The sequence below is a fragment of the Corythoichthys intestinalis genome, chromosome 6 (assembly GCF_030265065.1).
Source record: "Corythoichthys intestinalis isolate RoL2023-P3 chromosome 6, ASM3026506v1, whole genome shotgun sequence".
Classification (NCBI taxonomy): domain Eukaryota; kingdom Metazoa; phylum Chordata; class Actinopteri; order Syngnathiformes; family Syngnathidae; genus Corythoichthys; species Corythoichthys intestinalis.
In genome coordinates, this window is record NC_080400.1 from 51,262,702 (window position 1) to 51,281,319 (window position 18,618).

Genomic DNA, 18,618 nt, shown 5'->3' on the forward strand with positions numbered 1-18,618 from the left:
TTTACATTTGAACAACAAATCTCAAAGTGCACATCATGAATTGTGTATGTTGTTATTATGTTAACTGTTATATTGTATGTATGTTTTGTAAAATTAACATAAATTCTATCATCAAATCAGTTATTGTCACGTTGTCACAGTCTTGTTCTAAAACAAAAAATCTATTGTTACGACTTTTACTTATCCAATGATGTAATTATGTAATATAAAATATTTTAGTTTGATTTATATATAGCCTATATAGCATAGTTAGTTTTACTATTAGGATAATGCTGCTATTATTGTCCATAGGGGGCCAAAACAAAAAAACTATATGTTTAGATAGGTCTGATGCCACTGAACATTGTGAGTGGTTGAAAATGAAAACATATTCAGAAATAACTTAGTTATCACACTTCAAAGGAAAAGCCATTTTTTGGACAAAATCACAAGAGTTGAATGTAAATGAGAAAACTGCAATTGTGTAAAAAGTGGGTGTGCATAAAAAAATTGGTTGTTACGACTTGTGGACTTATTCAAGCCTCTAACTATGTGATATGGAATATTCAAATTAGACTTTTGTTTTTTATATATATACAGCATAGTTAGTTTTGCTATTCGGATAATGCTGCTATTATTGTCCATAGGGGGCATTGAAAAATAAAAAAACTTTATATGTGTAGATAGGTCTGACGCCACTGAACATTTTGAGTGGCTGAAAGTGAAAAAATATTCAGAAATGACTTAGTTATCACACTTCAAAGGAAAAGCCATTTTTTGGACAAAATCACAAGAGTTTAGTGTAAATGAGAAAACTGCAAATGTGTAAAAACTGGGCATGCATAAAAAAAATCGGTTGTTATGACTTAACGACTTATTCAAGCCTCTAACTATGTGATATGGAATATTCAAATTAGACTTTTGTTTTTTATATATATACAGCATAGTTAGTTTTGCTATTCGGATAATGCTGCTATTATTGTCCATAGGGGGCATTGAAAAATAAAAAAAATAAAAAACTATATGTGTAGATAGGTCTGATGCCACTGAAGATTTTGAGTGGTTGAAAGTGAAAAAATATTCAGAAATGACTTAGTTATCACACTTCAAAGGAAAAGCCATTTTTTGGACTAAATCACAAGAGTTTAGTGTAAATGAGAAAACTGCAAATGTGTAAAAACTGGGCATGCATAAAAAAATCGGTTGTTATGACTTAACGACTTATTCAAGCCTCTAACTATGTGATATGGAATATTCAAATTAGACTTTTGTTTTTTATATATATACAGCATAGTTAGTTTTGCTATTCGGATAATGCTGCTATTATTGTCCATAGGGGGCATTGAAAAATTAAAAAAAATAAAAAACTTTATATGTGTAGATAGGTCTGACGCCACTGAACATTTTGAGTGGCTGAAAGTGAAAAAATATTCAGAAATGACTTAGTTATCACACTTCAAAGGAAAAGCCATTTTTTGGACAAAATCACAAGAATTTAGTCGAGATAAAATAACGCCCAAGGGTTAAAGAGCGTGGCATTGTAATAGTTTGGTATGAAAGTGTTTGCATTTAGTTTGAGTGGGAATACTGCCCTCTAGTGGCAACAGTGAATATGACATAACTCATTTAACATGGCCCAATCCAGCTGCTCCCTGTTAAGACCAACATAAGCTAATGTTTTTTGTGGATTTATAATTTAGTTTATAGTAAGCTTGAGAACGATAAACCGATACGACCGGATATTCGGTTTTACAGGTGAGAGATACAGATGTATCGATAGTAAAGTTACCATTCGACAGTAATTAGCCATTAAATATTCAATGAACCGATAGTAGAGTTAGAATTCGGCTATCGCGAGCACAAGAGTCGGCTTCTAATGCCTAGTTAAATGTAATGCGTAATATGATAATAATTTAGCTTTTACTTCACATGCTGCGCTTGTGTCATTCACCACACAGCGCACTTAGATCGAGACCGCACGCATGATATAATATGGACAAGCACTACTCACAGTCGTGGTTGCCTTAACTTCCCACGCATTTCGGCAGAACAGCTACGAGTCGCTGTCATTACCCGATCTTCACGGTCGTGCCATAACAACGCGAGAGCTAACGAAACCACTGCAACGCACGCTCCGTAGCATTTTCTTCACAGCCCAAAATGAAACTAGTAGTGGCAACGAAGCAACATGCTAAAACAATAGACAGTGTGATCACCGATGCAGCGACGTGCAGCGATTGATTTTCAACGCACCCAGGAAAACAAAAGTCGGGCTTGGAAGTGATGAAGGCAGCCAGATCTGTTCGCATGGGACAGAGCTTGTGTGACTGTGAAGTGTGGAGCGGTACGGAGATCGTGAGTTTTTAACCCAGAAAAATAACCCACTACAATGGTGGAAAGGGCGGCATATTGTTTCCACGAAACGCAGTATACTTAAACATGAACATGTGGATTAATTGATCTTCCTCAAGAAAAAGCTGCCCTTCAAAAAAGATATGGACAGTGATGAGGAATAAAAAATGAGGAAGCACAGGCATAAGTGAATGAATTTGCTGTGTATTAGGTTAAAGTAATGATTATTAACCTGTCTGTCTAAAATGCCATGTTTTTATTCGCCCAATTATACCAGTCGTAAATCATTATTTATTATTTATTTATGATAACACTAGCAGGTTTAATTCTTTTTTTTTTCTAGAGCTGCTGCATATAATTAATATTTTTTGTTTGTAAGATGTTTACGTTGAAAGTTTGCACTTAAATTACTTACCTCTTGTGTTAAAAACACCATGAAATACAGTAATTGAATTACTGCACTTTATTGTTGTCTGTCACTGGAGTTTTATTTTATTATCAATCTGCGCATTATAAACGGGTACAGGGATGGAGACAAAAATATAAATATATTATATGTATATAAAGACAGATTTTTTTTATTGACACGGCCACGTTGTGTTGAAGAAACGTATGCGGCGATCCGTTGCCGACCATTACGGTACGTGACGTCACCATTTTGTTTCGGTCGTGGCGAGCTAGGGAAGGAGTCGCAGGCGGAGTATCAAACAACGGAGCTAATACGCGTTGCTTTATTGACATTAAGGCTACGTCTACACTAGGACGGATAATTTTCTCCAGGGTATTTTGCCGACTATTTTTATACCTTTCCACACTTCGTTAAAGGTGCGTTTAAGGGCCTCCCTGCTTCTGCAAGGTAGCCTGCATTTGTGCAAACTATGCATGCGTAAAAAGTAGAAGCCTCGTGTGTTACGTCATCACCCACGCGGATTACCGTTATTTCCCAAATATAACGCGCACTTTTTTTCCACAAAATCAACTTGTAAAATCATGGTGCGCATTATAATTGGGTACAGGGATGGAGACAAAAATTTAAATACATTATATATATATAAAGACTGATTTTTTTTTTTTTTTATTGACACGGCCATGTTGGGTTGAAGAAACATAAGTGGCGATCCGTTGCCGACCATTACGGTACGTGACGTCACCATTTTGTTTCGGTCGTGGCGAGCTAGGGAAGGATGCAGAGTATCAAACAAGGGATCTAATCCGCGTTGCTTTATTGACATTTAGGCTGCAACAAAATACAGTAGCAATGTCTATCACATGCAACCCGCGGAATGTAATTTATAAATCTTTCCGGCTGTTCCCTCAACAAAATACCTCCCCCCGGGAACTATACAATGTGCCAACATAAGTTCTGCCGGTGAATTCTGTTATAACTCGTTACGAGGTAATACTTCACTCTGATTTTTCGAACGATTTCGTCTGTGTTAAATTCTACTTTTTTCACTCTTCATAAAGAACAGAATTTATTTTCTTGAACTCATTTGAGTCAACGTTTATTGCAGCTCCGCAACTCGGACCGTAACAAATCTAACACAATACAGACTTTCTGTGTCCGTCAACTATATCTGTCCCTTGGGAATCTCAAACCCAAATAACAATAATTCCTCTTGTTAGTCTACAGCGATCTCGCCTCACTTTTATTTTACCGTATCTATCCATGGAAGGAACATTTATTCATCATGATGAAATGAGCAAGTTATACAACAGCCTTTAAAAGAAAAGCCACTTCTGTTTTGTTTTCTCCTGGATTCTGGTAAGTTGGAGAAGTTGTCAAATCATATTATTACCATACATATTGTCAGTTTACGGTAATGTTTTGAACTACCAATGTGCTATGCTTGTGCTGTGTTTCACCAGTCAGTAAAATGACATTTCTGTATCTGTACACGAGCTTTGTTTTCTTGTATTCTTCTATTTATTGGTGCTAATTAGGGTGCGCGTTATACACGGGTACAATAATTTTCCCTAGATTTTACAAGTAAATTTGGGGTGCGCATTACACACGGGTGCGCCTTATATTTGGGAAATTACGGTACCTTTGAACCGGAAACTCATTCCTCACCCGCGGCAAATATCGAAATTACTACACCTTCTAGACTGCCATTATTTTGTGATCACTGTTTTTTCTGTGATCGCAATCGAACGCGTCATGCAGGAGCGAAAGTGGAAGGGAGAGCACGCTCGGCTTTTACGAGCAGGAGCAGAGTTGTGATTGAAATAAATCTTTATAAAACAACGAAAGCCTGATATCATTACTTGGGATGTTACCATCGATGCTCAGTTGCGCTCTCACCACTTGGAAAATAACAAATAGAAGCATATGTTGTGGCGCTGGGTATATTTCCTGGAAGCAGCAACCAGGCTGCTTGTGCATAAAGTGGCGATCCTGGTAGTGGCAACAGTTTTAACAGGCTGTCTTGAAAAAATAAAAAACTGATCACGTGCCTCTTTGACTGGGGGTACCACGCAGGTCACTTTTCGGGGTTTAATTTTCCTCTATGCATTTTTATATACAGTACTTACGTATGTTCGGTGGGCATTGAGTTGGGAGGGGCCAGCCTTGCAGCTGACTGATGTGAGATAACTCAGGACATGAGCTCTGTAAAAAATGCTCATCTCCACCTCATCCGCGATAGGAGGACCCCAAATGGGGACTGAATTGTAGCATATTATTGAGACGTAGTTTGAAGGTTCAAGAAAAATGTGTGGAAAAGAAAAGAGCAGGAATTCCACGTCGTGATCGTCCGCCTCCATTGTTTACATGCTGTCATGCCATACTACAACAGCGATGGCATGACGTCCCTTCCTGAGTATGGAAATGTTGTACGGAGACAGCAGTCCATATTGGGCGATGCGTAGGCGGTGAGTAACATTACCCGCGTACGTTATACGTCTAACAACTAATCCAGATAATAGGCATACTAGTTTAGCCGATATGGCGTATAGTCCAACTAATTACACGTTTAAGGCCATTATCCATCCTAGATTAGACGTAGTAGCCTTAGGCTGCAACAAAATACGGTAGCAATGTCTGTCTCACATGCAACCCGCGGAATATAATTATCTTTCCGGCTGTTCCCTCAACAAAATACCTCCCCCCAGTAACTATACAACGTGCCAACATAAGTTCCGCCGGTGAATTCTGTTATAACTCGCTACACGGTAATATTCACTCTGATTGGTCGAATGATTTCGTCTGAATTAAATTCTGCTTTTTCACTCTTCATAAAGCACAGAATTTAGTTTCTTGAACTCATGTGAGTCAACGTTTATTGCAGCTCCGAAACTCTGACTGTTGCAAACGTAACGTAACACAACACAAACTTTCTGTGTCCGTCAACTATATCTGTCCCTCGGGAAACTCAAATCCAAATAACAATAGTTCCTATTGTTACATTCTAGTCAACAACGATGCGCTCTTCTGATTTCCGCATAAAATCACCACTTTTATTTTACCGTCTCAATCCATGGAAGAAATATTTATTCATCATGATGAAACAAGCAAGTAATACAGCAGCCTTTAAAAGAAAAGTCACATCTGTTTTGTTTTCTCCTGGATTCTGGTAAATTGAAGTAGTTGTCCGATCATATTATTACCGTACATATTGTCAGCTTACGGTAATGTTTTAAACTACCAATGTGCTATGCTTGTGCTGTGTTTCACCAGTCAGTAAAATGACATTTCTGTATCTGTACACAAGCTGTTTTCTTGTATGCTTCTATTTATCGGTGCTAAAATTAGGGTGCGCCTAATACACGGGTATAATAATTTTCCCTAGATTTTACAAGTAAATTTGGGGTGCGCGTTATACACGGGTGCGCCTTATATTCGGGAAATTACGATAAGTGTTTCCGCCTTGTGTGCTCACAGTTTTTTCTTCCATAAAAATCCAAAGTATTCCAGGGGGCTTACTGTAGTCTCTTATGTGCCGAAGCAGCTTTGAAGGGATCATTTTCTCCTTTGCTTGCTTCTGGTCACATATTATGCAGACCAGACTCCAATGGAATTCTATGACAACATCCTGTCCAGTTTTATTATTATACCAATAGACAAGACAGGCAGATTAGTCTGACAAGAGGCACAGACCAGAATGATGTCGTCGATAAATTATTATTCCTGTGCAGCCCAGTAGCAAATGGGACCGGTACCGGTCCCCGGCCTGTGAGTTTGAACTATTTTGGTCACCGTTATCCAAGTGACAATGAACTGAAGAGATCCTAACGGGTAAGTACGCAGTGGCTAAAGGAGAGAAAATCCCTGTTCAAACATGCACATCCTGGGGAAAACTTGAGGCTCCACACTTTGAAAAGAGTTGAATGGCATCAATAGGGTTAGGAAAGGGCATGTATGTAAATCGTAAACGTGAGCGGGACTGGAATTTGCCAAACTGCATTTTGACAAGCCACAAAGCTTCTGAGAGAATGTCCTAAGGTTTCACTTTTTGCATTATTTTCACATGTGGCCAAACTGGTTTGTACCCCTCTGTTAAACCCACAGTGGTCACAAAAATGCACACTGCAGTGACTACCTACTGTGAAATATGCAAGAAAATCCTATTTTGGGGGGCTGCTTTGATGTATCTGGCACAGGATGTCTTGAATCAGTAATGTACAATGAACCGAAAAGACTATTAAGGCATTCTAGAGAAAAATGTGCTTCTCCATGTCAGAAAGATTGGTGCTAGTCGCAAGCTATGGGTCTTGTAACAAAAGAACACTGCATGGTAAAAACACCAAAGAATGGCCCAGCACAAAACATTGGTCTGTTTTGTCAAGTGGCCTGATCTAAATCCTATTGAACATTTGTGGAAGGGGGTTAAACATGGTATTAGGAGTCCATACCCTTCAAACCTGGGACAACTGGAGCTGTTTTCTCTTGATTAGAAAGCTAAAATAACTGCAAAAGTGAAAACCTGTTCAATCGGAAAAGTTTGACTTCATCATTGCCAACCCATGTAATATAATTGAGTTGTACTTATGCTATTGACCAAACACATGTTTTTTGCACATTATACAAGGTTTTTGAAACCATTTAATGTTATTTGCTGGGGGTTTTTTCTACCAACATCTGTTGAAAATGACAGTCCTCTTTCATCTTATTAACTAATTGGCTGCCATTGAAGGAGCTAGACGTCCAATCCATTATGACTCTGAGGTGTGTCAGCGATCATTCACTGAAAAATTAGCTTCCACAGCCAGTCCTCCAAGTTTAACTAAAGTAGACTGGATTAATCGATTTCAAACCGAAACCGACTTGTCAGGTTAAAACGATGTTAAAAACAATCAAATCGGTACGTTCGATTTTCGAAACCACACCATTTTCTTTATCTAAGCGACCATAGTTTCCTCTGCATTTCCAATTCCTCCCACAAGAGCGTGCTGCCTTAAACAACAAGAGCAACCATGGCTACTGGCGATTCTGCTACTTAATTGCCCACCTAACTCTGTCTGTCTGTCTCTGTCTGTCTGTCTGTCCCTCTGTCTGTCCCTCTGTCTTGTTTTCCTGTCAAGATTGCTGCTACAAGATTACAGTAACTAAGAGCATGCTATGTTTTAAAACAATAATATTTGGCAAAATCTACCCATTTGAAAATTTAAGCTATATGCATATTGTTCATTGACCCCAATAATGTGTTTGACCTGACATATTTTGTAAAGATGAGGTGCTCATAAACCTAAGAGATCATTCTCTTTGTTAATGTCACCGACTCACTGGGGTGCATATTTGTGTTTGTTTAGACAAGGTGATTACCACCTTGCAATTTGTTATTATTGAGTGACAGTTTTGCACTCATCATTGATTTATGCAGGTAAGGGCGCTTTCATATTAGACCAAGAGGACCAGAGTCCTGTTGGAGAGCTACCTTGAAGCAACACTTGCAAATGAGTTGTTAAAAAGGTTCAGGATTCACACTGTGCCAACTGAAATTTCCGAGTAGCATCGCTTGGACGAAAGGCACACACAATGATTGGACAAATAGAAGAGGAAATGCCTCCCTGTATATGTAAATTTTTATGTCAACTGACTGTTTTGTGAAGCAGACATTTATATAAAAGCAGGAGAACTATTTGTAAAAATGAATGTAACTGCCTGAAATGAAATCAAATTAAAAAATTAAAAAACATTAAAAATTAAATATATGTGGCGGAAAACACTCAGGTGACTTGAAGTTCCGCTCCGAGACCCCCAATTTGGCCAACTTTCAAAATTGTCCGATATGCATGTATGATACATCATTGGAAAGCTTAAAATCTCAACTTTCTGGGGGAAGAAAATTTTTCAACAGGAGGGCATTTAAAAAAAAAAAAAAAAAATTTAAACAGCAAAACCCTTACTGGAGGCGAGACCACGCGAGAGCAGAATTAAAGACACCACGATTTTAACGAGATTTTATCGCGTACATATCTTGTTTCGATCCAAAAAACTCCATGTAGCACGTATCACTGAGTGTCAAGAAACAGCTGTGAATGGCCACAGCCAGATTTTGGGGGGATTTTATAGGTGAAACATGGTGATATAACAAGGGTCGCGATGCAGAAATCACAGACATCAAGGAGTGGTCGAGAGTTTCTTTTTCAAATACGTACCCGTTTAAACGTTATTTTTCAATTTTTCTTTGTTTGGATCGAATATTTATCATCTAAAATATTGAGGAAAATGCGACAGTGATGATAAAAACAATTAAGCGATAGTTATGAGGTAGATATCAGTGACTTTTTTACAGACGCCAATTTTTTCATTGTGACATAATTTGTTTAAAAGTTTAAAATCTGCAAGTGAATGCTTTTTAAGGTTCCTTTTTTTTTTAAATAAATATTAGACATCAATTAATGATTCTTAGCTCAAAACGACAGACATTTCGAATAATAAATACTATTACTTACCTTCTTTTTATGGCTAGGTTGAAACCAAAGCGGTTGTGCGACATCTGCACACGGGGGTTTTCAGGGTAAAACGGACAAATTAAAAATAGTCTGGGAGCTTAATGCGCCATGAATCTGATATGGCAGCATACAATCATATTGGTCTATCAAACACAACAATTCATTTTGGCCTAAAATACAGCAGTTTCTTTTAAAAAGGGGTGGAAGAGCAGAAACTGCTTTTTCAGTCTTGTCTGTGTTTCCCGTGCTAGTAAACAGGCGCCATCTTAAAGCAGTAGACTACTCTAGATAACTCTGTTGTAGCGAACCCAATTACTTTTTATCTAAAAAAAATAAATGAAATAAAATAAAAACCCAAATCGGCAAAATCTTGACTTGAATCTATCTTTAAATGATGAAACAGTTTTAAAACTTTCACGTCGAAAGTAGACGAAAGTGAAATTATGGAATAACGGGAGAAATTTTAACAACTTTAACGGTTGATTCACAACATTAAATTAATTGAATGTAGTTTAAAACTGTCGATACAGAATGGGGACTTTATTTTATTTACTGTATTTAACGGTTAACTTGATACTGAAATAGTAGTTTGTTTAGCCTGAGAGGATTTTTGAACAATTTTGGAACTAGTGTACAAAAAATTAAAAGCAGGGAGGGGGGGTTTGTGGTGCATCAATAATCGATTTATAATTGAATCGGAGCCTCTGAATCGTAATCGAATCGTTAGGTGCCCAAAGAGTCCCACCTCTAGTGTCAACCCATACTATCTGTCTGCTTCTGAATGAAAAGGGACTCAATCGTAGGATACCCAGGAAAACCCCACTTCTGACCCAGACATAAAAAAGCCAGGCTGGAGATTGCCAGACTTGCCTGAGAAAGCTAAAACTTTTTGGAAGCATTTTCTCCGGTCAGATTAGACAAAAGTAGAGCTTTTTGAGAAAAAGCATCAACAGAGTTTACAGGGATAAAAAGGGGGCCTTCAAAGAAGCTAAATGGTCCCCACAGTCAAACATGGCGGAGGTTCCCTGATGTTTTGGGGTTGCTTTGCGTCCTCTGGCACTCGACTGCTTGACTGCGTGCATAGCATTATGAAGTCTGAAGAGAACTAACAAATTTTGTAGCATAATGTAGGGCCCAGTATGAGAAAGCTGGATCTCCCTCAGAGGCCATGTGTCTTCCAGCAGCACAATGACCCAAAGCACACTTCAAAAAGCACTTGAAAATGGTTCGAGAGAAAGCACTGGAGACTTCTAAAGTGGCCAGCAAAGAGTCCAAACCTGAATCCCATAGAACGCCTGTTGAGAGATCTGAAAATGGCAGTTTGCAGAAGGCACCCTTCAAATTTCAGAGACCTGGAGCAGTTGGCCAAAGAAGAATGGGCTAAAATGCCAGCAGAGCATTGTAAGGAACTCATTGATGGATATCGGAAGCGGTTGTTCATAGTTATCTTGTCTAAAGGTTGTGCTACCAAGTATTAGGCTGAGGGTGCCAATACTTTTGTCTGGCCCATTTTTGGAGTTTTGTGTAAAATGATAATGATTTTTTTTTTCCATTCTCTTTTGTTTTTTTTCATTGCAAGCAAAATAAATGAAGATGTTACTACCAAAACATTTGTAATTGCAATAATTTTCTGGGAGAACTTGAGCATTACCTCACAGAATTGCAGGGTTGCCAGTAGAGGTGTGCAAAATTTCCGATTCTTAGATTATTCGCGATTCGGCCGTGGAAGATTCGAGAACGATTCACAAACATCCAAATTCCGATTATTGAAATATGCCAAGTAAAGCAGAAGTGCAACACACTCAGCGCGCCGCGCGGTCTTCGGTACGCAATTAGGGACGGAGCGAGAGTAGCTAAACATCATGCTTCTCATTACCCGGCCCCTCGGGTAACGCTAATGCTCAACTCACGGCTCTAGCTCAACTCATGCCACGAGATAAAAAAAAACAACAACATACCTGACTGCTGCCGAAAAGCTGCTACAAAGTACATCCACATTATGTTACGGTAGATATCATTTATATAGGACTAGATGCAATATAGATTCGGTATCGTTAGCAGCACATCTACAAAAAGCTAGATGCGGGCGTTAGTAAACGGTCGCCATCTTAAAGCAGTACACTTCCCTGCAAGGCTGTTGTAGCTAACCTTCCAAGCGAACCTAATTAACTTTTTATCTAAAATACTCCTAAATCGGTAAAATATTGACTTGAATCTATCCTTAAAATAGTTTTAAAACTTTCACATGTTGAAAGTAGACAAAAGAGAAATTATGGAATAACAGGAGCAATTTTAACAACTTTAACGGTTGATTCACAATATTAAATTAATTGAAAGTAGTTTAAAGCTGCTGATACAGAATGGGGACTGGAGTTATTTATTTACTGTTATTTTTGTATATTTGTTTACTGCTATATGTTAACTTGATACAGAAATAGTAGTTTAGTTTAGCCTGAGAGTATTTTTGAACAATTTTGGAACTAATGTACAAAACAATTTAAAAAAATAAATAAATAAAAGGAGGGCGGTGCATCAATAATCGTTTTATAATCGAATCGGAGCCTCTGAATCGTAATCGTAATCGAATCGTTAGGTGCCCAAAGATTCCCAGCTCTAGTTGCCAGTACTTTTGGCCAGCAGTGTAGGCGGCCAGGCTCATGGTGATGTGCTGGTCTTATGGGACTTTCACACTAGCACTGTTTGGTCTGTTTCAAACGGACCAGAGTTCTTTTTTTCCAGATGGTCCACATTGTTTTGTTAATATGAACGCGCATCCGAATTTTAGTTCAGTCCAAACAAACGAACTCTGGTCCGCTCAAAAATCGTGTGGCTCTGTCCGCTTTAAGCGCACCCTTCTTCACTTGTGAAGACAACCGGAGCAATGTGTGCTTATGCTTCTTTATGTGCAGCTTCACAGCGTGAAACTGTGATGCTCCAGGCTGTGACGGGACACGCAGGGCGTCTTTGGAAGTACAGTGCACACTAGGCCTGCACAATATATCGTTTGATCATCGCCATCGCAATGTGCGCATGCGCAGTAGTTCCAATGCATGAAGTGCGATTGTTTTTATTTTTTAATCTGAACATTTCTTTTGCTTACTAAAAGAAGCAATCATGCATTGACATGACTTCCTGGATCCCTTTAATATACTCCAATCTTCATCATTCACAGATAAAACCCCCCTTAGCCTGGAATAAAAGGTATTATATGAGTACCAGAGTAGCATCTGAGTCACCGGATTTTGAGAATCTGCCGATACTGAGTCCTGATCCGATACCGAAAAAGTTTTTTTTTTAATTTTTATCTTTTATTTTTTGCTTTGACACTCACGCTGGCGAGAACAATCTCCCAGTTACCTCAGCACACTTCAGACTGTGTACCAAAGCTTAACGTTTTTTAACACATTTGTTGTAGAACTACCGAGGCGTCTCTGGCCAGATCAAAGCTACAAACTCTGGCCAGATCAAAGCTACAATTCTGTCAATTATCATTAACTTTAGGTACCAAACGCCAGCTGCACTGGTGACCAAGAAATACAGTTTGGTCCTACTGCTTAGCCGGAGGAAGGGGGAGAGGCTGTACAAGCAGGAATCGGCAAAAAAAAATTTTTTTTTTTTTTTAAATCAAAAACCCAATCTATTTCGCCCGATTTCCGATCACGTGATCGAGACCTCGCTAATAAATACAATGTGGTCATAGTGAACCAAAATGTTTCCAAAACTAAGCTATTCAAGTCCTCTGGTCAAAATTCTTCTAGTATTAATATTGCAACATAGAGTATATCGCAAACCCCCAAAAAGTCGCAATGGCAGTTTTTTCCAATATCGTTTCAGCCCTAGTGGGCACGCTATTCAAAATCAACAATGGCAAGATGACAGACATGGCCAAATGTTGTTGTGCTGCGCTAAGCAATTGCATTTGATACACGGAATCAGGTTGTAATATGGCGGTTGTGTTTTGGATGGTATTGCTGAATGTTTCGTGTGAGTGACAAAAGATAAGACAGGCGGAGCCTCTAGGACAGGGGTGGGCAAACTATTCCACAAAGGGCCGCAGTGGGTGCGGGTTTTTGTTCATACCCATCATGAGGACAGCCTTTCACCAATCCGGTTTCTTACAAGTGCAATCAGTAGATTTCAGTCAGGTGCTTCTTGTTTCCACTGATACCTCATTGGCTAAACTGTCTGTGCTAAATAAGTTTGAACAAAGACCAGGACCCACTGCGGCCCTCGAGGACCGGTTTGCCCACCCCTGCTCTAGGAGCTGCCATTTCGTGAGTCTCTCTCTCCTGGAAGTGGCGACAATTTGACAGTCTAAAAAGTCACGAAATTGACAGTGATGGCACACCTGTGTAACTTTGGGTACCACGTGCTTGCCTTTCGCGTTTTCATTTTCCCCTTTGCATTTTTTATATACAGTTGTGGTCAAAAGTTTACATACACTTGTGAAGAACAATGTCATGGCTCTCTTGAGTTTCCAGTTATTTCTACAACTCTGATTTTTCTCCGATAGACTGATTGAAACAGATACATCTTTGTCACAAAAAGCATTCATGAAGTTTGATTCTTTTATGACTTCATTATGGGTTAACAGAAAAAGTGATCAAATCTGCTGGGTCCAAAATATACATACATGGATCTGAAAAAGCGAATCATTGACTTGAACAAGTCAGGAAAGTCACTTGGAGCCATTTCAAAGCAGCTGCAGGTCCCAAGAGCAACAGTGCAAACAATTGTTTGTAAGTATGAAGTGCATGGCACTGTTTTGTCACTGCCACGATCAGGAAGAAAACGCAAGCTATCACTTGCTGCTGAGAGAAAATTGATCAGGAGGGTGAAGATTCAACCGAGAATCACCTAAAAGCAGATCTGCCAAGAATTAGAAGCTGCTGCAACACAGGTGTCAGTGTCCACAGTCAAGCGTGTTTTGCATCTCTATGGACTGAGAGGCTGCCGTGCAAGAAGGAAGCCCTTGCTCCTAAAGCGGCACCTTAAGGCTCGACTGAAGTTTGCTGCTGATCACATGGACAAAGATAAGACCTTCTGGAGGAAAGTTCTGTGGTCAGACGAAACAAAAATCGAGCTGTTTGGCCACAATGCCCAGCAATATGTTTGGGGGAGAAAAGGTGAGGCCTTTAACCTCAAGTACACCATGCCGACCGTCAAGCACGGTGGTGGTAGTATTATGCTGTGGGGTTGTTTTGCTACCAATGGAACTGGTGCTTTACAGAGAGTAAATGGGATAATGAAGAAGGAGGATTACCTTCAAATTCTTCAAGATAACCTAACGTCATCAGCCCGAAGGTTGGGTCTTGGGCGCAGTTGGGTGTTCCAGCAGGACAATGACCCCAAACACACATCAAAAGTGGTAATGGAATGGCTAAATCAGGCTAGAATTAAGGTTTTCGAATGGCCTTCCCAAAGTCCTGACTTAAACCCCATTGAGAACTTGTGGACAATGCTGAAGAAACAAGTCCATGTCAGAAAGCCATCAAATTTAACTGAACTGCACCAATTCTGTCAAGAGGAGTGGTCAAAGATTCAACCAGAAGCTTGCCAGAAGCTTGTGGATGGCTACCAAAAGCGCCTAATTGAAGTGAAAATGGCCAAGGGACATGTTACCAAATATTAGCGCTGCTGTATGTATATTTTTGACCCAGCAGATTTGATCACTTTTTTCTGTTCACCCATAATAAAGTAATAAAAGAACCAAACTTCATGAATGTTTTTTGTGACAAAGAAGTATCTGTTCCAATCACTCTATCAGAGAAAAATCAGAGTTGTAGAAATAACTGGAAACTCAAGAGAGCCATGACATTATGTTCTTCACAAGTGTATGTAAACTTTTGACCACAACTGTAATCCACTTCGCTTGAGTGGGGAGGGAGCAACCTGGCCGTTGGCGGAGCGGCGACTTGTTATGCTATGCTACATTGTTTTTTTGTTTAATTCAAATTTACATTCATATATATATATATAGCACCTTTATAACAACAAATGGTCTACCAACGCAAGCAGCCTCAAATTCCACTTCATTTCATCATAAGCAGATTTTAAGGGGGGGCCAGGGGGACCAGGCCCCTGGTGGTTGAAAAGTGTCATTGCATGTAATTGACTTTCCTATATATAAGTTGTAAAGCAATAAAACTGCAACAAAAATGAATGAAATGAACAATAAAATATATTTTTATAATGGTCAAAATTGTTTTTCGAACAGATCATGTGACTAGCACCTTAGACAGTCATTTGCTTTGCATATAATTTATATATATATATATTATATATATATATATATATATATATATATATATATATATATTAGGGGAAGGCAATTTCATTTTTCATGAGAATTTTTTCTTTGATTTAAAATATTTTTTGATTGAAGCAACTTTTTTTGGGATTGAATGATTTAGACACAGATGTCCTACCCATAATATGGTCAAAACACAAAAAGGATTGCTTCAATAAACGAAAACTTTTTCAATGAAAAATTAAGTGTTCAAATGCAAATTTTTAAATCTCAAATATTTTTTTCGCATCCAAAAACTTTTTCTATGATTGAAATTTCTTTTTTTGATTGAAGTGATTTTTCTTTTTGAAAAATATATTTTTTATGAGGCAACTTATTTTTTGTGTAAAGACAAAAATGTCCAAGCCAAAATGTGGCCCAAACACAAATCAACATTACTTCAATCAAAAAAGTTGCTTCAATACAAAAGAAAAAAAAAATAAATCAAAGAAAAAAAAGCTTTCACTTACAATTTTTTTTTTTTTTTTTTTTTTTTTTTTTTTTTTGAGTTTCAAATTTTTTTGTGTGTGTGTTCAGACACATTGTTTTTTTTTTTTAATTGAAGCGAATTTTGGGGGGGGGGGTTGAAAATATATACTTTGATCGAAGCAACTTTTTTTGATTGAATAATAAAAACACAAATCTACCTCCATATGGCTCCGCCCATGGGATACAATTTTTGACTGGGGTAACTAAATTGGCACGACACCGGCGGGCGCACCATATTCAATGGATGATGATCTTGCCGAAAAGTATTGCCTAAGCAGCCAGATTTAGAATTCCCCTCAATGATGATGGGAAACGCTCACTGTCAACTTATTATTAGAAATATTCTTGTAAGTTAATTTTATAGCCGACACTGCGTTTCGGGGTCATCAACATGTTGGGCCCCCCGCCCCATAAGTCAAACTCCGCGCATGCATTTCAAGTAAAATCGACATAAAAGCCCATTTCAGGGCAACACTATGACCAACAGTGACTCACTAGTGTATGAGTGTTTTTGAATTATGGCTCGTCAAGAGAGGCTTAACCCGAATGAATTCCTCTGAGGATCAACATGCACCTCAAAGAAGTTCACTAGGCAGAACAACAATATTTGGCAGTCGAAAAACAAACTGCAAAAACTTCAATTATACCCTACTCTCAGTCAAATAAGAAACTGACCAGTCCAGCGTAGCAGTAATTAGTGGTTTGACAGCAATTTGGTCGGAATGCATTTCCGCAAACTTAGCTGTCAGTTTAGCCACTAATACCAATCGCATGTTGTGGGAGCCACCATCACACTTTATTATCATTCATCATTAGTTTCTATCTGTATCAGCTGCTTTGGGGAAGTTGCCTTTCAAGAGTGTTGGAGGGGAAAAGTTGTAAATGAATCGCCTTACCTTTTAGTCACCGGTCGAGTGAAGTGAGCTTTGCTCCAAGTTTGATGTCAAGTCATCCTTCTCAACGACCGCCGAGTCAAATAGCGATGTACATATTCTCACGGATGAAAAACAGCAGCAAACACTTAACAGCCTCACACTGACCCAAATTGAAAGAAGGCGGCATTTTAGTTCCGTTGACAAATTTCAAAATAAGATATGTATAGTACTTGCAATGCTTCTCGTGTTTTGTTTTACTTGCCTAGAGATGTGCACTTCCGCCTGTACACTTTGCTGATTATAGGACAAGTGACACAGCTTCGATTGTTAAAAGGGGGTCACGTGAGCAGTAGGGAACCACTGGCCAACTAACCACTCAAACCAAAAGAGTGAAGACTCTCATAAACATTCACTATTTTTTCCTTTCAACGCCACATACGCCTTCGTTACCAACAAACAAAACGTTTGGATGAAACATTATTAAACACACAATCTTATTAAAACATCAAGTCGAGGTTATTTGTAAAATTCCCAATGAATTGCATTGTATTGGCACTCCTTTTGACAATGTCGCTTTTGAATTATGTATGACAATCAGCCCAACCTCACTCTAATTCTGGAAGGAAAGGACCCATTTGGAAATACCTGTCCTGTAAAGTACATTCATGTTTTTAGTTGCATGCTCATTGTCTAAAAAGAGGGCGACATTGCATAAACTCACATCTTTTCTTCCTGGCAACATAATTTTTCCAACAATTTGAAAGTTCCCGAGATTTTATAACCTGTTTGTGGCATGCATATGCATAATGCATAATGCATTGCTAATGAATTTGAATTTATTTTTATATATTGATTTTATTACATTTTATTTTTCAGTATCAAATGGTCAAAAATGTACATTGAGTGTATTTTTACAGTTCAGATGTGTTTTTTTTTTTTTGTTTTTTTTTCAAATTCAGGAAAATTAACGCACTTTTCTGTTACAAACAAAACAATGTTAATAAAGTTATAATTTATATATTTTAATTACATTATTATTATTATTTAATAATGCGCTTATTTAAGTTGATCGATATTACCTTTCACTCTTTAAAATTAAAAAGGACACAACGTTATGCAGAGGTGCACTTATAGTAATAATAATTTCATGAACAAATGATACTATTTGCAGTGGTAGCAGAGAGTTGGGGGGGCAAGAACCATTTTAGTCATCCTGGAGGAGGGCGTAACAGTAAACAATTGAGAAGCACTAGTCTAAGATAAGGTGGAGGAAATTATGAAGAGTTTACATTGAATGGCAGTACTAGCACACAATCTTCAAGTTTCTGCGGAGGTAAAAAAAATTCCAGTGGAAAATTCTTTGAGGATAACGGAATTTTATCTGGAATTATTTAGAGGCAGCCTATATGATTGCAGTTCTGTCTTTCCATTCTACGAGTTAAAATCTCATCGGTTTTTGGCCACATTCACTGGACAGTTATAGGATGTGCACACTTGGGAAACCACAATATTACTACTTTTTTGTTTTTAATTATTTTTTTAACTTCCCCTCTTTTTTTCTTAATTGATTTTGCAGGTTATAGGACATATTAATCGTGAACACTTTTAAATAATTAGTTTCACTTTTTATTTAACAAATACATTTGATCAGACATGGACGACTTTTTATATCCAGTTTAAAAATACAATGTCAGTAGCAAACTTTTTTCTTTTTTTTTACTCATGTTTGGTCAAAAA

At 38.2% G+C, this 18,618-nt stretch overlaps 1 protein-coding gene across 3 annotated transcripts in view; it reads right to left on the reverse strand.

The window, feature by feature from the left end:
- The window catches only part of LOC130917012 (arf-GAP with Rho-GAP domain, ANK repeat and PH domain-containing protein 1-like), a 131,228-nt gene extending 114,160 nt beyond the window's left edge, over positions 1–17,068 (reverse strand). For all 3 annotated transcript variants that reach the window (XM_057838050.1, XM_057838047.1, XM_057838049.1), the window contains exon 1: positions 16,903–17,068. The gene's annotated coding sequence lies outside the window, so the exon portion shown is untranslated. The remainder of the gene's footprint in view (positions 1–16,902) is intronic.
- Positions 17,069–18,618: the final 1,550 nt, after the last annotated feature.